Source organism: Pinus tabuliformis, chromosome 4_2, assembly GCF_031772625.1.
Source record: "Pinus tabuliformis cultivar Carrire ecotype Pingquan chromosome 4_2, CPIR1, whole genome shotgun sequence".
NCBI lineage: Eukaryota > Viridiplantae > Streptophyta > Pinopsida > Pinales > Pinaceae > Pinus > Pinus tabuliformis.
In genome coordinates this window covers 293,582,358-293,604,437 of record NC_142304.1, presented here as the reverse complement: position 1 = coordinate 293,604,437, position 22,080 = coordinate 293,582,358, and the positions used below count along the sequence as shown (strand labels likewise).

General features: G+C 38.6%; 1 pseudogene; it reads left to right on the top strand.

Moving 5' to 3' along the window:
- Nucleotides 1-3,205: 3,205 nt before the first annotated feature.
- The window catches only part of LOC149169142 (uncharacterized), a 41,231-nt pseudogene continuing 22,356 nt past the window's right edge, over nt 3,206-22,080 (top strand).

Genomic DNA, 22,080 nt, shown 5'->3' with positions numbered 1-22,080 from the left:
ATACACCTCCGATCATCATTAGTAAGTTTAGGTTTGAACTTATTAGTTCGTAAAAAGAGGAGGATGTCATCGTACCAATGGTCATCCGTTGATACTAAGAACAGATGTTCATCAGGGAAATCATCATTAATGGGGGATCATTGGGTCTTTGTTGGGATATCAGTGATGAAATTGGCGAGGATAAGGGACTTTTTTCTCTTGGTGGAGGAAAAATAAACATTGAATTCCTGTAGAATAACGACCCATCGAGTGTATTTGTGGTTCATCATACGACAAGTGAGGAAGTATCACATAGGGTTGATATTTTCTATTACAATGGTGGTTCGTAAGATTATTTAATGTTGAAGCTTCTGTACTAAGTGGTCGAGGGCTAAGGTTGTTATTTTGGCTGGCTCATACTTCAATGCAGGTTTGTAGTAGATTACAAGCTCTCTATTATCTGGTCCTTCTTGGACTAGCACCCCAACAATGGCTACTTTAGATGATGAGTACTTGTTATGGCTAGGGTGGCTAATCAAATGTTCCTGAGACAATGTGTCTTTTATGGATTCAAATTAATCTTATGCCTCATGGTTCTAATGGAAAGGGATATCCTATTGAAGCAGGTGCAAGAAGCCTTGTACACAGGTGGCATAGTCCAGAACAAAGCGGCGTAAGAATTTGGCCTTACCCAGCAAGATTGGGAGTTGGTTTAAAGGTTTTGGAGGTGAATTTTCCTTAATGGCTTAGACTTTGAGTGGGTTGACTCTAATACCTTGTTGGGAAACAATGAATCCTAGTAGTCGTCTTGCGTTAACATAGAAGACACACTTGAGAGGGTTCAAGCGTAGGTTATATTGTCGACATCATTGAAATACTAGGTGCAGGTCCTCTAAATGGTCATCACGCTTTTTGGATTGTACAATAAGGTCATCCAAATAGGTGAGAATGAGATGAGCTAGATCATGGAAGATATAATTCATGGCTTGCTGGAAGGTGGCCCCAAAATTTTTAAGGCCAAAGGGAATCACTCGATATGAAAATGTGCCCCTTGGGGTTATGAAGGCAATTTTATACTGATCAATGTGGTGAATTTGAATATACCCAGAGAACCTGTCCATGAAGGATAGGGCCTCATGCCCTACACAAGCATTGATAACTTGATTGATGAAAGGCGCAGGGTAATTTTTCTTACGACATTCTTTATTCAGATCTCGAAAACCAGTAAAAACTTGTTTGGTGCCCTATTTTTTCATGATGGGTACAGAGTTAGAAACCCAAGATGTGTAAGTGATGGGATAGATGAAACCAACTTTTTGGAGTTTCTTAATTTCATGCTTGATCACTTCTGCCTTAGAGGGGTGTAATTGATGTTGTTTCTGCCTAACAAGATGGGCATCAAGCCAGGTGTCAATATGATGTTCCACAATGGTGGGACTGATGCCTGGAATTTCAAAGTAAGCCCATGCAAATATATCCCTATATTCTTGGAATAGGGTAGTGTATGAGGCAACCTCATTCTGGGAGCAAGCTACCCCTAGTGATATCTCTTCAACTATGCTAGGTTTGTTTGAAATATTGACCTTAATGGTAGGTGAAATATTTTCCATGTTCCCTTCCTCAAATGCATTTGATGTCGATATGGTATTCTTAAACCAATGTACCTATCCTAAATGAAAGAAATCTTTTATGCTATGGTGCAAATATGAAGGCTAGGTGCATCAATAGGTACAAATGTTTTTTCAGGTAGAAAGTACGAGCGATGGTGCATGGTGTCCCATGGACATTCAATTTTTGTCATGGCTTATAGAATATCTTTGTATGAATGAAAGATATTATCTAGCATTGAATTAGGTTGTGCCAGGCCTTGAGGGGTGGGTTCAGACCTAGTTGTGTTGGTCAAACAACAAGAATAAGATTCAATGGTTGATGCCGTAGAACCTAGCGAAGTTGAAACTATGTAGATAAGATGGGGTTTCACCATCGGTGATGGTACCACTGGGGTGGTGGGTTTAGCAGTCTTGACACCAAAAAAAGATGAGAAGAAAACACAAATCTTGGCTCCTACGGGCAGGGAAATAAATCGTATGTGATGATGCATGTCGTCAACATTAGGTGGTGGTAGAATTTCCATAATGGCGAGTTGACAATGAAGGGGAGCAAGTTCTTGTACCCTGGGCGGTGTCTAAGGGGAAAAATTTACTTCCTCATGAGGAGTTTGACGCTGAATCATAAGCTGTCAAATTTTTTGTAACATATGACATGTATCGACACTATTAGAGGTACTAGTGCAAATACTGCATATAGGACTAGGACTAACAATAAAAATGGTGTGAGTGTAAATATCGTCCATAGTGAAAAATGTTGATGCTTGATTGGTGTCATGAGGTGGGGAAATCTTGGGAGTTGACAACCTCTGGATCTTACTATTAGCATGAGGTGACTTCCTAGTGTGGGTTGGTCTCAATGATGCTCTTGCTTCTTTAAAACATGGAAGGTATTGACAATCCCGTGTATGATTTGCTTGAGAGAAAATGTGACAATAACAATGTGCGAGTCTCTCTTGGTTTGAGAGATGGATTTGTGGGATATGTATTAACAAGTGAAAGATGTCTCTTATCTTTCCCAATTCCTAGCATTGATTTACCAGGTGGTTGGGTCCATCTCATAGGGCACATATGAGGGTTGATCATTTTGTCCAGGTGACCTGAGATCCTTTGGTATTTTCGCTTGATCTAGACCGATGACGGTGAGGGGAGATTTACTAATGGGGGTCTAGATTAACCGATGACGACCCTTTTCCTTTAAAAAGACATCAGGTGGACCTAGATGCTTCATTCCCTTGTGGTGTGGTGTGATATGATGATTTAGTATCCAATCTGACGAAATTAGGATTCTCAACGATGAATCGCCACATGAATCCCAACATAGAGTGGAATGAGGAAAGACGGGGTCAGTGTAGCACATGATGATTTCCTGCAAAAATATGGAAGTGTGACGTCTATGCTTGGGTCTGCTGCTTTGGGAAATGTAGGCAACCAGATACAATAAGTTGAATTACCGTAATTCAGGACATTGGTTTATCAAATGATCTGGTTTGTTGCATAAAGTGCACGTAGAGGTATGTTGGGGTGTCACTGATTCTAGTTGCCTCCGAGCATGTCAGGAGGTTGAGGGACCAAAAGAGGGGTAGGATCAAGAAGATTCTTCCCTCATGACATAAAAAATGGTTTTAGACGCACCATTTGCTGGTAGTAATGGGGTATTGGTTTGGGTGAGTGCACTTAACACATCTCAATATTGAGATATTTCGGGGAAATGATGAGTGTAATGCCCATATTCCATGCATATGGCACATGCATGGTTGGTGCGCAATGCCTTATAATGCATGAGTGTGCTCTTTTCTTCAACAGGGGGAGGAGGGTTCACTAGCACTTTTGGGGAATGCAAAAGATCTTTTAGCTTATCTAACTCAGGGTACATATTGATGGGGTTCCCTACTACTTCACACAAAGCACAGGGTGGAGCTACCCTATGGGAGTGAGAATTTAAAGCTTCTGCCTTCTTTCCTATCCCTTTTCTTGGCACCGACTGGTGTCGGTGCAAGCGCTACTTGTTGCAGGGTGTTATCCTGAGGAGGTATAGGAATGGCGTCTGCCGCAGTGATACCTGAACTTGCTGTCATGGCCTGAGGGGCGAGATGCTAGACCAGCATCTCCAAAGACATATTGGGAAATGAGAGTGTTGCAATGAATTGGTATGAGAAAAAACCAGGTGGGGGGAATAAGAAGGGTGTTTGGGTGATAGCATATGGTAAGAAAGAAGCATCAGGAACAACATTGTTGTTGGTATCCGACACTGGTTCTTGATATTGAGGGGTGTTTGATGAACTCATCATGCACACCGGTGCTCTTGTGGCTAGAGAAATATCCTCTATTACAGGTGGGTCTCCTGGGAATGTCCCTAGTAGTTTTGATGGCTTAAATTGGCCAGGGCCAAATTCAGTGTAAGTGGTGACCAATTCGGGAGAAGATGTGATGAAAGGTAGCACACCATCAAGTGCAGTTAATGTCTTCTTCTCATAATATGTGAGTTGGTATATTGTAATAATTCTCCCGTCATGGGGGAACATCATTATCCATAATACGTAAGATGCTACTGTTGACATTTTGTACATATAAATTTGACCTAACAAGATATTGTAATACAACTGTGCATCCAATACTTTGATGTCTATTAGCACAATTTTTCAAGCTAGTTGTATTGGAATGCCTTGCTATAGGCCTATGGGAAAGAAGGGCACCCATCATACACTTTGAGAGTGATGTTATAAGGTTTGAGTTCGGGGGATCCAAGTTTTTTCCAAATTGATTTGGACATTATACATGTGGATGCCCCTTTGTCGACTATGCAATAATGGATGGTGATATTCTGGATTGAGACTGGGATGTTAAAAGAAATAGTTGATGGTAGACAATGGGTGGCTTTATCTAGGTCAAATACCATTAGGCGAGAATCGACATGATCGATTTATCCTAAGGAAAAAAGTAAGGCTTTCCATTGGGTTGGGCATGATTGCAAAAATTCCAATACTGACATAGCTGAAGGTGTTTGGGCTAAGTCATGGACTATGTTGTAGTTGTGAGTAGCCTTTGAGTTCTATCGTACTCACCATAAAGGACCTTTAACCATATTTTTAATGGGCTCCATGGAATATCGAGGGATTGTTAAAGGTTTTGTAGGTGTTGTAGTAATCGAGGTGGAAGGGTTGGTTTTTGGTGGAGTTTCATACTCTTGGTTGCATGTCTGGACTTTGTAGGATAACATCTTCTCCTGCCATGTAAATGTCGTTTTTGAGAAACTTTTGGAACTTCCTCTAGAAGGGTTTTAGGAGTGTTCCTTCTGGGTATTTACCACTCCCTGGTGGGGGAAGGGATGTTGCATCACTGCAATTTGTTGGTTCCCACCCCCTTACCCCCCACTGTCTTTCATCCTTTTCAGCTAAGGGAGTTGACGAAAATGACGGGTGTAATGACCATACTCACCACAAATGGCACAAGCATGGTTAGTTTGCAGACTTGTATTCTTGTTTTTCCTTTGTGGGTGGTTATTGGTCGATCCCTGATTTGGGTTTCGGCTGGGGTTGCCCCCAACCAATGACCGTAGAGGTTATTGTTGATTTCCCCCTTGGTCAGGCTCTCATTTTGGCTTGCTCTTTGGTTTTTTCTTAGCAACATTAGGTGGGTTAGTTGAGTTTAGGTTTTCCCTTGATCATTTTTGTTAAGTGAGAGAAGGTTGCACTAGATTAACCCCTGCATTAGCTTGTGTTGGTGGGTTATTCTATTAAGGTGTAGGGAAAGAGAAATATTGGTTCCATTGTCCGTGACTCACGTATGATTTCTGGGAAGGAGGAATTGGTTCCATGTTCCTAGGGGGGTATGGGTCACCTTGCGTGGGAAGGTATTGGCCACCCTACGCAGGTTGGTATTGGTTAACCTGCATAGCAGGATTCTACATAGGCATATATTGTCTAAGGTAATATGATGTGTGGTGTGGTGGTGTTGTGGCACCAAATGGTTGGCCATCGTAATTGTATCCAGGGTACAAGAAAGTGTTACCAGGGTGATTTTGGGCTATGGTCCCAATCAACCCATTGACAACAATGGATGCAACTGGTGTCTCTTTATAAGTCTATAGGCGTGGGGTGTCTGGAAGAACATGGTAGAGATATCCAGACTGGGTGTATATAAGTTCTAATTGTGGATCTTTGTTAATGGCTTCTTCCTCTTTATGTGGGTATGCATTTTCCATGTCTTTCGAAATTTTCGATGTGAGAGATCTCAAAAACAGGTTGAGGAGGACATTGTCTTCAAGCTTTTCTTTACACAAGCTACGTCGTTTTCACCCCTCATGGATATGATCCGATATGAGTGTAACAGGTGTTTGTTTGAAATGGGTGAGAATTTCCAGGCCTACATCATGACGAACCAGGAGCTGGAAGAATGTGAGGAATGTTGTATCTAGGGAGCTACAATTTCCATGTGACACAAAAGGTTGGTCAATATACCATTTCGCTGTTGGCCCTATAAGCGTGCATTGAAATAGTCGTAATCAAATAGTATCATTTGTGATACTATTGGATGAACACCACAGGTGAAAAATCATGACATGGTTTCTTGGGTCTTCTCCCTGCTTCCCTTCGAATTTTGGAATGTATGAAGGGAGCTTGGAGGGCATGGCTGGATAATTCTAGTCATGCGCAATTAGGTCATTGGTTAGCTTACTCAAATCCTAAATTTTTAGAGAATCTAAGAATGAGACTTGCGAGGTTTATGCCATTGCGAAACGATTTTGGAAAACTATATGAATGGGGGTTCCCTAATGAGGATGGTTACCCTGGTGAGTGCCATGTGGAATCCCTGGAGGGGAGTTGTGGGGGCTCCCCTGAGGGGTAGTGTATGGGGTACTTTGATAAGGAGGAGTTCCAAGAAAAGTTGCACCGATAAAGGAAGATCCTATAATGGTAGTTGATTGGTGTCTTCTGCGCCTAAATGGCGAGAGACTTGACACTCCTCCTGGTAATGGAGGAAGATTTAGAAAACGTTTAGAGTGACGAGGATCCATGGGGTCCCCTATGGTGTCGAGTATATTGTGTGATACTTTGTGTGATTGAGGGAATATGATGATTCTCAAAGCATATTTATCACATACATAAAACAAAGCGAAAATAAAATGATTACTTTCCCCTTAACTTTTAGATTATGTGATCAATCAAACAAAAAATGGTTTTCGTTTTTTTGTTATATGATAAAAGATCCTATGATCACCTATTCATCCTTTCCATTCTCAAAGTAATTGGGCCTTGCGAAGATATCCTCTAATGGGTACCAGGGCAATGTCCTGAAAGAACTAGCGACGCCTTCCAGCAAATGAAGAATTGACCATGGTAATGATGAGGCTCTGGTGTTGCCCATACCTCCACCCATAGGGATGGATGCCCTAGATTTTGGCCACTAAAGCACCTTCATCCCATGTGAGTATTCGAGTATTTAGATTCTTGGTAGTCAACTACAAGTACCGAGAACTAGACGGGTCCAGTAGCCACAAATAGTACCACATGCCCTAGACCTAAGTTGAACCCCATTTGAATCGGGTCTCTGCCATGCTCGGGTATTCTTATCTATGGGACAATTGAAGGATTTAATATCCCTAAAAAGTCAACTTCTATGTCTCAAAGATGTAACATTAACATGGCGGGTTATAGGATTCCTACCCCCAATGGTCCTAACCTGAACCATAAATTATGTGGTGGCCCCTATGAGGAATTTATTTGGTTCAGGTTATGATTGATGTTAAGGGTCTTAGTTTTCTTTAGGGCATGAGATGTAAGATAAAATAAGCTAAGTATCAAAAGCTCTGGAAACTGGATGCCCTCTAATACAAATCTTATAGAAGCTTAGCATGTGAAGTGTAATTGTGTGCAAGTGATCAAGTGAGCATGTAAAGTATGAGAAGATATGGATATTCAGTGATCCATTACAATGTCCTCCTAATTACACTAGATTTGAATTATTCCTTGCATGAAAAATAAATGATAGACAGATATTTGGGCCGCTTACTCTTTCTTTTATTACACTATGTGTGACTAAAGGGAGATGGAAAACACAAGTGTGTTAAGCAGGCTTTCATATGCTAACTCAGGTTCCCCTAAAAGATGCAAGGGAAGTAGAGATTACTTAATTTATGTAATTACACTTGGTCCTAGTCCCAAAAATAATGAAACGAAAAAATGTTGTGGTTAGTAACAATATTTGTGGATGATAGGCCACTTCTTTACTAATTAAGCTATGCGATTTACAAAACTAGCAAAATAGACTGAAAAACATGTGTGGAATTTGGCCACTTACTTTTCCCCCTAATTAAGATATATGAGAATTCCAAATAAAAATAAAGATAAATCTAATTACCCAAATAATTGTGATTAGTAGAGAAATTAAGTAAGCTAAACTGACTAGATTTTTTTTTACAAATGTGAAGACGATTCACTAAAGGCTTCCAATCACCTAAAAAACATGAATTACAAAGGTTTTTTAGCTTTCTGGAAACCGCGTGGGATTAGTTATTCAAAGACACAACCACTTGTATGTCTGTAAAAAGGCCACACGATCGACAAGAAACTGTGAACTAGCAATCTTCTCGGCCAACAACAGGTCCAAAAGGACCTGTAAAAATTCTAGGCAGATGCTGAATGCCTTGTAAGTTGATCATGCGGAGAGAAGGTCTTGTAAACAAAATCATTTAGATTAAAGAAAGTAAACTAATGGAGCTGCCAATCTTGTTGTAGCGTTTTTGTAGCAATGGTGTACCAAAATACATCTTCTTAGTAGTAGGTTGTTCCCTGCAAAGAAAAGCAAGAAGTTTGGTTGTTGTTAGTGGACAAGCATGAAGAAACAAAGTATTGAAAATGGTGGAGACAATACATACATGAACATAAACTAAAACAAATATATGTACACATAAAAAAATGCTTAATGAAGCAAACAAGTCAACACAATTATGAAAAATGGCTCCCTTTATTGACTACTGGTGGTAGGAAATGAATACAAATAGTAAAACGCTAAACACTTGAAGAGAATTATTTAGGCAATGGTGCTAGAAAATACTCATCATGGAGGTTCTTTTCTTCACTCTATTTACAAGCTTCTCCTCTCTATCCAAGAAGTATCAAGGCTCTCTCAATGGTGAAATCATGTCCACACTGGAGTGGTGGATTGCTAAGAAGCAATTATGCCAACAAAATGGTTCTCTACTTCTTCTGCTTCAACAATGAAATCAAGGTTTTCTCTAATAGCAATTTGGCCAGCATAACTTTGTCTCATGTTTTAGTTCTCCCGTGGCCTATTTATATAGAAATTTTTGAATCCATCTTCCCTCTCATGATAATGAATTATGAGTAGGACAAGATGATTCAATTGAGGGCTGCATATATTCAAGGTGACTCAAATTCGACTGTCCTTAACTGAAATCCTGTTAGGGAATCGTCTTCCAAGTGTGGGAAGTGGTCTCGAATTACTGAGTTGACCATTCCTTCGATCACGTGGATTTTGAAGAAAAAGCCGCACTGACATCAACTTTTAAATTCCATATACTTTAGACCTTAAGAGAATATGAATATATATATATATATATATATATATATATATATATATATATATATATATATATATATATATATATATATATATATATATTTTTTAAATTTTATAATGTCTTTAGCTGGAAAATCTTCACTTGTGAATTCTTCTAGATGATTTTGGGCATATTTTGGATTGAAAAAATATGTGTACGTTTTAATGATGTTAACACTTTTGAATGTTTCAGAATCTACAAGGAAATCGTTGAAAATGAAACTGATTTGAAGATCAAATGTCTGAGATCAGATAATGGAGGTGAGTTCACATCAAAAGAATTTCAACACTTTTGTGAGGAACATGGCATAAAAATGTAGTTTTCAACAACCAAGACACTTCAACAAAATGGGGTAGTTGAAAGGAAAAATAGAACTGTGGAAGAGATGGCCAGAACGATGTTGAATGATTCAAAACTGGACGACAAGTTTTGGGTCTAGGTAGTAGATACAACGGTGTACATTTTGAACAAAGAATTCCTTAGAAGAAACTATGATAAAACTCCATATGAACTATGGAAGGGAAGACCCTCAAATGTAAAACATTTCCGAGTCTTTGGAAGCAAATGCTACATTAAATGGGAAGACCAAAATACCGAAAATTTTGACTCTTGAGTATATGAAGGCATTTTTGTTGGTTACTCACGCAAAAGTAAAGCATACATATGTATAATCAGAGACTCAGCCGATAGTTGAAAGCATCAAAATAAAATTTGATGAAGGTCATGGACTAAAGGATATGCAAGGAATTTCATCCTTAAACAAAACAAAGACAAAATAATCAGAACCAGAAAAGGTCAAAGAGGAAGCACTAGAGGAAGAACATTCAAATGAATAAACGACCACCAACCAGGAGGAGACTGGAAATAATTAGAAGGTACCTTCTAAGACTCCCATTAAATGGTATCAAAAGATCCACACTTCAAACCATATCATTGGTTACATTAATGAAGGCATAGGAACCCAAAGAAATTGACAGATATGTATGCTAGAGCAAGCACATATTGCACTCTTAGCCACTTATGAGCCTAGAAACTTCTAAGAAGCTAGTCATGACAAACATTGGATAGAAATTATGAATGAAGAATTGGATAAAAATGAAAAAAATGATGCATGGGAATTGGTTCCATGAATGAAGGATAAAAATGTCATTGGTACAAAATTGGTCTTAAGAAACAAGTTGAATGAAGATGGAAAAGTCACCAAAAACAAAACAAGATTATTTTGCAAAGGGTATGCGCAGGTTAAAGGAATATATTTCAAAGAGACATTTGCACCCATTGCTAGGATGGAATCCATCAAGAAGTTCTTTGTCTATGCATGTTTGAGGAAGATCAAGGTGTATTATATGGATGTAAAATCAACCTTTCTAAATGGAGAATCAGAGGAAGAGGTCTATATAGAACAACCTAAGGGATTTCTTCTTATAGGCAAGAAATATTGTTTTTACAGATTGAAGAAGGCACTATATGGTCTCACATAGGCTCTTAGAGCTTGGTATGCTCATCTTGACAGGTACTTGTAGAAACAAGGACTTAAAAGAAGAAATGCTGACAACAACACATGTGCGAAGATTAAACAAGAAAATTTGACCATCATCGAAGTATATGCAAATGAAATTACCTTTGGCAGTGATGATGAAAAGTTAATAAGAAATTTGCATCATATATGCATCGTGAGTTTGATGTTGGCATTATGATACATGTGTTGTACTTGACGACAACCCACTTGTAGCAAAACAACTCACTTGTATATGGTAATTAGATGAATCTACGTAACTAGATGAATCTACAGGAGAGATATCAGGTGTGACAGAATGCATGGTTGTGTTTACAGATGTGACAAAATGCAGGGTAGTTCAAAGGAATCAATTCAGAAGTAATATGGAAAATCACATTATAACAAGTCTATTCAGAGGGAACAAAGTAATGGTACCAAAAAAAATGGGATGAAGGAACAAAGGACTACATATTAGAATCAAGAAATTGAAGAAAGAGATTGGTTTAAGAAGCATATGCTGGTTCACCTTGTCCAACTAGTGTATACATGAGGGCTCTTGGAACAAAATAAGTGTATACATATGCATGCACTTTCACAGAAGGAAAAGCGCGCATGGGATGGGAAATCAAGGTTTTGGTCCAAGGTATTTGGTCCGAGCTATTGATTGTAAGTATTTGGTCCAAGGTATTGGTCCCAAGTGGTTTTGGTCCGAGGTATTGACAAAGGATCTAAGTATATAAGGAGGAGAAGATCAAAGGGCTAAGTGCAAAAACAATGAATATCTTATGAAATGTTATATCAAAAGAAAATATGCATGTTATGGGTTTCTGATGCTTTGCTTGATCTAGACTAAATATGCACTTGAGCATTTGATGATGGATGAGATCTAATGATGGATCAAGATCATAATGACTTATAATTATGTGATCTGATAATGGATGGGCTAGATCTGATCGCTAACACATGTTTTATCCTTTATATGTGATGATCTAGGTATGCCTGAAGTCGGGAATTGCAGCGAGGTTATAAGTAAGTATTTGCATATCTATATGTTGGTTCACTTTGGTGAAGATGCGTATAAACTCTGGTTCGGCTCTTCCAAGTAGCGTATGCAAAAGAAAAGCTTGATGTTCAAGGATGACTGATCTATCAGATCAGTGATGTTGTTTTATTATTGTCTGTCAATGAAGTCTTCTTAGATCTGAACATAAAACTGAATGCATAAGGAGGCTGGTATTTGATTGATTGATTTTATAAGTGAGAAGAAGTGATCTCTGTTGTTGCCTATGTAAAGCTCTGTAAGTTGACAGTAGATGTTCAGTATATTGCTGGTTGGTACAAACTTGATTCAAAAGTTTATATTTGTAGTAGTTTTGAAGTCATACGCAGGTTTTATTAATGGAAGTAGCGTATACACACAATTTGGGTTTAGCCAAGTAGCGTATACATTCTGATGCATGGTTTTTGAGGTTACAGCTGGTTCTGAATGATGATGCAGTGTTCTGGGTTCAGATCTATGTACTAGTTACAGTGATCTGTCTGTTCTAGTTGATTGGTTGAATTCGATTAAGTTTGAATGAATGGTTGATTCAGCTGTGTCACAGGTTCAATGGTTGTTTGATTCAGTTGTTCAGTGATTGTTTTATGTCAGAGGTTTCATTGATTGATTGATTTAGAGATTGATGATTTGGTTTCAGTTATATCAGATATTGATGATTGATTTTCAGTGATTGGTTGATGCAAATGTATTTGATGGATGTATTGCAGTGATGATTGAATTTGAGCTTCAATGTTACGAATGGGTATAGTGTGAAAATTTGATGAAATGTGGCCTACATATAGTGTTTTTGTGTACCAGGAACATCCAGTGTGAAAATTTATGAAACATGGTCCTTGGAGGATACTGAGGGTTGGAGCCTTCAGTGAGGAAGTTGAAGCTTCCTACCAATAGTGGATGGTGATTTGATCAGGGGGTTGGAGTTCCCTTCCAGTAGTAGCTAGAGAACAAGTGAACGTTGTAGCCTTATGTAGGTTGAAGCCTACGTACTAGTAAATATATCAGCTAGTACAAGAACTAGGGGGTTGTAGCTCCATTCCAGAAGAAGCTGGAGAACGAGAGGAGGTTGTAGCCTTCTGCAGGTGGGTACCTGCGTACTGGTATGAGTCTGCACCAGTACAAGATTGTAAACATATTTTCTTATTATTATAATAAGACAGAGACAACAACAGCAGGTGGTTTTCACCCACATTGGGTTTCCACCTTAAATCTTGGTGTTCATGTGTGTCGCTTATGTGTGATGGTTTATTCTATTATTACTGCGCAGGGTTACTATTTAATGTTTAATAAAGTGCTGATGCACTGATTAAAGATCAACATATGATGATTTAACTGAATAATAAGTTCACTGGATATACGTTGGTTACCTTAAGAATAATTGCGTGCACATGCAATTTCCCTTCATTGAAGTAGCGTATATAAATCTAATTATGGAAATGAAAAAGTTATTGATTTGTAAATACTGATTCACCCCCCCCTCTCAGTATTATTTCCAATAATTCGTATCAGAGCAGGTCCTTTGGCAGAAGCTTGATCGCTTGAAGGAGATCCGTAGTAACAATGGGAAAGAAGCAAAAGAAGAAAGCACCTCAAAAGAAGAATACATCTCAAAGGAATTGTTACAGTGGGAGAGACGATTCGCCTTTATGTGGAAGCAACTGTTCATATTCAGAATCAACTTAGAATGAAGATGAACAAGCAAAAGAACTATTAGGTATGAATTTGTTTTCCTTTGGTGATACATTTCTTTGTTCATTTGAAGATAATGAAAGTGATAGCGAAACAACTGAATTTTCTCTTATGGGTGAAAGAGAAAGAAATCAAATAGAGGAAAAATTTAAAATGCTGACATATACGATTAGAGATTAAAAAATCTAATTTATAAAAGGGAATTTTCCTACAAAGAAGAAGTTACCAAATTAAAATCTCAGTTGAAGGAAGGAAACAAGGTAAGGAAGCAGTACAAGGAAAAGGAAGATCAATGTCAAAGGCTGCATGATGAAGTGACATCATTGAGAAATGAAGTGAATGGAAAGGACACAACAACCAAGGAACTTATAGAAAGAACCAACTACTGTGAAGGTCTTGAAGCTGTGGTCGTTTCTCTAAAAGAAGATCTCAAAAATTCAAATAAGAAGAATGAAGAACTACTCCAAGCATTTGAAGAACAAGAAAATGAAGTTCTCGAATTAAGGCAACAACTGGAAGAAGGAAGAAAAGCTGAAGAAATAATGAAGAAGCAGTATCTTGAAAAGGAAGAGCAATATCAGGTTGAGGTAAATATCCTAAAAGGTAAATTAGAAGAAAAGGATAAACTTTTACGATTTCAAGATAGTACTAAGATTTTGGATGATATTCTTAGTATTCAAAGGTCTCCTGCCATCAAATCTGGTCTTGGTTTTCATGAAACTGTTAAAGGTGAATCTAGCTCACAAACTGAAGCAAGGAACTCTAGTGTAAAATCTGAAACACTCAACAAGGAGATAAGAGGTCAACCCCATCAACAACCAAGGAAAGAAAGTATTCAAAGAAAATCATTTACTTATAACTATGGAAGTGTTAAGCGATTCTTTCCTCTGATGAATAATAATGAATGTTTTATATGTCATAATTTTGGACATGTTGCAACAAGATGCAGCAGTAGAATGGTTCAAGCTAATAACCGTCACACAGAAAGATCACCATCTTCCAGGTACTTCAAGGGATATTGTTTTTCTTGCAATATGTTTGGTCACAAAGCCATTGATTGCTATAGAAGGATTAAGAAACATATAAGATGTTATGCTTGTAACAAGTTTGGGCATATAGAAAAAGAATGCAGGAGCAAATTTCGGCCAACTTACCAAAAGGAACAAACATCATCACACTCCAAGGTATGGAAGAAGAAGGAATTACAGTAAAAAAGATGTGGCATAGCTCAGTATACAGACAGAACAGACTCAGAAGGAACTGAAAGTATGAAATTTCAGTGTCCTAGTTCTCATACGCAGTTATCATGAAGACAAGGCGCATATATACGAGAGTTCTAAGCTGCACAATCACGTATATGTTGGTTTAATGAAGAAGCAGTGGGACAGACTCAAAAAAATGATCTGATATGATTCAGACAATTATCAATTATCTTTTCTGTCTTGATGATAGATGACTATAGTCTGTGGATGTTATTTAGAAGTTCTTTTGATCCTCATAAGTTGTTGATAACTTGATGTATATCTAATTGATGATGATGCCTTGATATTTCTTACTGATATATGCAATGATCAGATAGTGAATAGGTGGCATAGGTTCAGGGGGAGAATATGCTATGCTTCTAATATTGCATTATTGGAATTATGTTTAGAAGTCTTATCAATGGTGATGATGCTTATGTGGCTAAAGTGTTTAAATGATACATCATGCTATGTTGCAGTTATAAGTTACCTATGATGATAATACTTGTATTTCTTGGGGTTACATAGTTGTTATTCAGATCAGATTTATGGTTGATTGTGGATGACTTTTGATGATGCATACAATACATATATGTTGCTTACATGGTGATCTTCATAAGGACAAGGAGAAGTACAAAGCTTGAGTACGAAACTTCATTATTTGATGATGAGCCACTCATTTCTTTTATGATGCTGTCATCATGCCTTCAAAGATGCATAAAGTTCATATGGTGCAGGATTCCTATAGTTCTTGGCTCTCCAATGGTTGAGGATTGTTGTTGTTGATGGTATTAAGAAAGCTTGACAAATGACTATGAGCTCATGGTGTGGTAGATACATAGTTGATGGATACACATGAAGTTGGATACATGGATGATTACTAAAGTTGCATATTGATAAATATCATGGGTTGGCCAAGAGAATGGTGTTAGTGTAGGTCTCATGAAGACATAGCTATTTGAAGACATGGATATTCAGAGACATGGCTCACTTAGTAACATAATGATGATGACTTCTTACTTTATGATGATAAGTTTGATACTCACACATGTTGATTATCATGGTTGATGCTTATCAAATGTGGGATGTTCCCTAGTGATGATACATGGTTGATATATTGAGGGCTCTTGTGGAAAGATCATTCAGTTCTTGATGATGATGTTATGATCATAGATGATGACTATGGTGTTTTCACATACATATGATATGATGTGAATGATTTTGTGTTACTGCTTGGAGATATGACATATGCTTAGTTTATTCATGGAAGGTTATGATAAGGCTCTTTATACTAAGGAAACAAAGCAAGTTGATATTGATGAGATCAAGAGGATGAGTTGATATCTATATGCAACATACTTTGCCATAGGTTGATGATAATTACATTGTCATATCTTGGGAACTAATGATGGACATATACAGGTTGCGGGTATGGATGTTGTTGACAGATGCTTATGGTGCAGATTATATATGGTGCATGATAGTTGCAGATGAATAACATGGTCTTGTTTAGATATTTGGTCTTTGTTATAAATTTCATGTATATCACTTGATGAAAAGGTCATATAAAGGCCCATGATGTAATAATATGTCTCTATCTGTCGTAGTCTTTTTAATGAGTCCTTTTTGGTCATATGATGTAATTTGTACCCCCACTATGCATGGGAAGGATGATGTAATAATTGTTATATTTCAGTCATGTATAAACAATTGGTATATCCCCACTTGGTTGGGTGGATGAGTCAAATTTGGTATATCCCCACTTGGTTGGGAGATTGATGTATGTATGAATCATTGGTGATAGGAAGGTCAAACTCACATAGTTGAGTTATAGAGTCATGTTATTCTTTTGGAAAATATTTTTGTAGACTCTGCATGTGCTCAGGGGGAGCATGGATGGTTTAATGCATTTCATCATGTACAAAGGGGGAGTTTAATCAAAGAATTCAGCATGTGCCTAGGGGGAGCATGATCAATGTTCATATTCAGCTGTTCAGATATGAAAGTCTTCATTTTGGTCAGCCCTTTACCCTTGATATCAAAGGGGGAGAGTATCTTGGTCTGCCATTTTCCCTTGATGTCAAAGGGGGAGAGTATTTTGGTGTTGTTTGTTATCTCTAACAATTTATATAGCTTGCAGTAATCAACAACAACATGGTTGCCATCAAGTCCAAAGGGGGAGATTTTTGGCATTATGATACATGTGTTGTACTTGATGGAAACCCACTTGTAGCAAAACAACTCACTTGTATATGGTAACTAGATGAATCTACGTAACTAGATGAATCTATAGGAGAGATATCAGGTGTGACAGAATGCATGGCAGTTGTGTTTACAGATGTGACAAAATGCAGGGTAGTTCAAAGGAATCAATTCAAAAGTAATATGGAAAATCACATTATAACAAGTCTATTTAGAGGGAACAAAGTAATGGTACAAAAAAAAAATAGGATGAAGGAACAAAGGACTATAGATCAGAATCAAGAAATTGAAGAAAGAGAATGGTTTAAGAAGTATACGCTAGTTCACCTTGTCCAACTAGCATATACATGTGGGCTCATGGAACAGAAGAAGCATATACATATTGATATGATAATCACCCTATGAGTGACCTCAGTTGAAGATTTATTAAACAAAAAGGTATTACAGACCCATGTGTTGGTGTGTGTTCTGTGTTATTGAAACAACAGATCAATCATTGCCAATACACAGAAAATAAATGGAAAGACAACAGAGAAATACAGTAAGAAACACAAAGACACAAACACTTTTTAAGAAGGAGTTCACCCTATTCTCCAGGGCTACGTCTCCGGTCCAGCTTCAGTGGTGGCCTTGTTTTATTATGTCTTTGAGCAGAGAAATTACAATACAAGGACTCAATATGAGTTCTCCTGAAGTAGATTTTGCTTGGCAGGGTGGTTCTTGGATTCCCCAAGCCACTTAGAGTACACAGACTCTTGTTCTTCCTACCAGCTCTGTGACCCTTAGTCTACAGTGGAAAGAGCCAACTATGATGCTCAATCTGGACAGATTCCTCTATGGGAAGGCTTGAATCTTCAAGCTCTCTGGTGCTCGATGCTGCCTGTCGTCAGCTTGACCCTCTGTCTCCTCTGCTTGGCTTTACTGCTTTCTGTGCTCAGTCCTCCTCTCAAGGTTTACTGTTCACTGTCTCTCTTGGTCTCTTCGACTCTTCGTTCTCTCTCTCTTTGAATCCCCATTCACTGTCTCTGTTCATGGCTTTAGCCATTCGACCTCCATGCCCGTTCGGTTCCTCTCCCGCTTGTGTCGATTCGCCTTCTGCCTATGTGCTTAGAATTCCCTGTTCGGCGTTAGCATGAATGCTTGAGAAGTATCCATGCATCCCCATTGGAACAACGCCAGCTTGTACGTCGATTCGTTTCTTTCTCCATCGTGGTGGTCAATGGATTCCAAATCCCCTTAAATTGCGGCTTAATTCCCTGTCAATTCCGCTCTATCTATCGGATACAATCTCAACCGTCCGATCTGGGCTCCTCTAGATCCAACGTCATTCGCACGTCGAGCGCGGTTGACTTGCTCGACCGATAATGCACGATCATGGCAGTTTTTCTCTCACCTCCGCTGCCACACATCGATCGCTGAGTGTGATCGCTCCGTTTTCTCCAAAACCGCTTACCGTTCAAGGGCACCCCGATCAAACCACCGGTTTCTAGGTTGTGGGTCCCACCTTCGTATGATGGCGCTTTACCTTTTCTCCGCCCACGGTCCTCTGGCTCCCAACGTGACCGAGTGCTTAAGCTCTACCATTTCAACCTTGTTTGCCCAACGATGCACGTTAGCGCTAACGCGCATAAAAAATCAGCTCCTTTTCCCATTCCGAGGCTCCCAGGGGCTATTTTGACCTCCTGCGCAGTCTCCATGGGCCTCAGTCAGCGTGCTTTGACTGAGGTCCTCGTCATTCCACGCCAGCTGCCATGGCCACTAGTTCAGGGCATTTTCGATTGCTATTTTAGATTCTTCACGGATTTGTTCATCCCGATTCAGTCATGGTTCTATGACAGTCGTTTATGGATCTGATTCGGATCACGGCCTCCCAACTGAAAATCTTTTGGACCACCAAAAGTTGGTTTTTCTTCAAGCATCAACTAAGTGAGGAAGCTGCTGTCTCACTTGTCCAATCTCAATCCACTTCGCACTGCTCGGCTTCGAACCTTTAAGCCCAATTATGAGGTTTTCCACCTGTCCACTGCGCGTCATCCTTACCTTCCTGTCCAACACTGTATCTTCCTGCAACTCATTAAGATATTCAGGTAGCAGGTCATCAACAGAAGGCAATTGACTCTGCTCTTCAGGGTCCTCAACCATTGAAGGTTCAAACAACCTCAACCAATTTGTGTTCACGACTGAGTAGATGTGCATGTAAGCTAGCAGATCAAGGCGAAAAGCATTTTCACCAATCTTCTTAAGTATCCTAAAGGGTCCATACCTGATAGGTTTTAGCTTCTTACCTTCACCTTGCATCCTGTCCTTGCTGATATACAACTAGAATTTGTCTCCAACTTGAAAACTATGCTCCATTAGATGCTTATCATGCCTAGCCATGTACTTGGCCTGGCTCTTTTCCAGCTGTTCCTGTACTACCTGGTGGATCTCTTGGATCTATTCAATGAACCTAGTTGCTTTGTCCACATCACTGTGTCCATAAACCATGGTATCTTTACCAAAGACAAAATCCAAGGGAGATCTTGGTATGAAACCAAAGCAGGTCTCAAAAGGAGATCTCTGGGTAGAAGAGTGTTTGGCTCTATTGTAAGCATGCTGCACATAACACAAGTGTTCATCCCAAAGCTTAGGGTGTTTTCTGCAATATCCTCTCAGTAATTGGATCACTGCCCTGTTAAATACTTCTGTTTGGCCATCTGTTTGTGGATGAAAAGCTGTGATTTTCTTTAATTTGGTGTCCATTAGTTCCCATAGACTGGAACAAAACTTCCCCACAAATTAGGTGTCTCGATCAGATATAATAGAAGTGGGTAATCCAAAATGAACCCATACATGTTCAAAGAATAATTTTTCAGTTTGTTCAGCTATAATCTGTTTACTACGGGGTATCAAAATACACATTTTGCTGAACCTATCCACAACAACATATAGATAATCATGACCTTTCCTAGATTTGGGCATCCCTCCAACAAAATCCATGGAAATGCTTTCCCAAGGGTGAGAAGGAACTGGCAATAGAGTGTATAAGCCTAGTTTTCTATTACTGGGCTTGCTTTTGGCACACATAGCACACCCCTTTACATATCTAGAAACTGTCTCATTCATTCTTGGCCAATAGCATAACCTTTGCAGCTGTGCAACTGTTTTACTTACCCCAAAGTGACTTGATATCAGAGAAGTGTGTGCTTCCCTACTTATCTTTGCTCTCTCAGTTTGTGGAATGCAGAGTTTCCCACAATGATATAAGAGTTGGTCCTTCACATGATAGTCCAATTCTTCTACTCTTTTGCCTTGACTCAAAGTTGCATATACATCTTTAAAGTCCATGTCCTGAGCATATTGTTCTATGTAGCTTTCATGCAGCAAAAAATTATGCTAAAGTATGGTAGACGCATTTATAATGGGTCTGGATAACATGTCTGCAACCTTGTTATGTATGCCCTTTTTATATCTGATGACTAAATGAAACTGTTGTAGAAACCCCATCCATCTGTAATGTCTTGATTGTTGCAACTTAGTTTGAGAGTGTAGGTATTGAAGTGGCTGATGATCAGTATGTATTACTGTTTCTTTTCCCATTAAGTAATGTTTCCACTTTTTCACACTCTGAACTAATGCATACAATTCATTATCATAGGTAGGATAGTTAACTACTGCAGGATTAAAAGTCTTAGAATGATAACATATGGGTTTACCGTGCTGTGTCAACACTGCTCCCATGGCATAGTCACTAGCATCAGTTTGGATCTCAAATGGTCTTTGTAGATCTTGCAGTACTAGTATAGGTGCTGCACTAATTTTTTCTTTCAAGGTGTCGAAGGCTTTCTGCTGTTTGCCTCCCCAATGAAACACCTTGTTCAATCCTGTTAGAGCATGTAAGGGAGCTACAATTGAGGAAAAATTTGAAATGAACTTCCTCCAATACTGTGCTACTCGTAAGAAGCTTCTCACTTCTATAGCAGACTTGGGTTTAGGCCAGTTTACAATGACTGCCACTTTAGAGGGATCTATTTTCAATTCACCTCCCCCTAATATATGACCCAAATAATTTAGAGAGGTTTTTCCAAATTCACATTTGGAGAGTTTAACATAAAGTTTTTCTCTTTTCAAAACATCTAATGTCTACTTAACATGCTTTAAATGTTCTTCCCACATTTTACTAAAAATCAGAATGTCATCCAGACACACAATAACAAAATCATCAAGAAACGGTCTGAGTACATCATTCATTAATCTCATGAAAGTAGCAGGGGCATTGGTCAAGCCAAAAGGCATAACCAGCCATTCATACAATCCTTGCTTTGTTTTGAAAGCAGTCTTCCATGCATCTTGCTCTGCAACTCTGACCTGATGGTATCCACTGTGCAAATCCAGCTTGGTGAAATAAACAGCTTCCTTCAATTGATCTAAAAGATCATCTATGCGAGGAAGGGGATAACGATTTTTGATTGTTATCTTATTTAATGCTCGGTAATCAATGCACATTCTCCACGAGCCATCTTTCTTTCTCACCAAAACGATTGGTGGCCCACATGGTTATGTGCTAGGCCTGATGAACCCTTTCTCGAGCAACTCCTGCACCTGCTTCTTGATTTCAACATTATCTAAAGTAGATAACCTGTACATCCCAATGTTAGGCAAAGGAACATCTTGCTGCAAAATAATATCGTGTACTATTCCCTTTTTGGGTGGCAGACCTTGAGGTTCTTGAAACAAGACATCATACTTTGAAACAATCTTTTCTATATCAGCTTGCTGATCAAAATTACAACCCTCAAATACATTGGTTTTATCAGTTTTCTTTTCTTTTACAACCATCAGTAAGAACTATTTGCATGAATTTATCATTCTTTTCATCTGTCTTGAGTTTATGAGAGTATAATTATTCTTGAGCTTATGAGCTCTTACAAAGTATTCAATTCCATGTTTAACAAGTAGATACTTGTTCTCAGCTCTATAGAAAATAGCCTTTCTATCATACAAGTAAGGACTTCCTAAAACAATTCCACATATATCCAAAGGAATTACATCTAACTCAACCTCATCTACAAATGTTGACCCAAAAGAAAACTTGAGTTTGCACTATCTAGTCACTTGTAGTTGTGCTTTATCATTCAACCATCCTAATGGGTATGGCTTCTTATGAGGTGTAGTTGCTAATCCCAATTTCTTTACAATTTCTTCAGAAATCAGATTTACTTGTGAGCCACTATCAAACAAAGTAT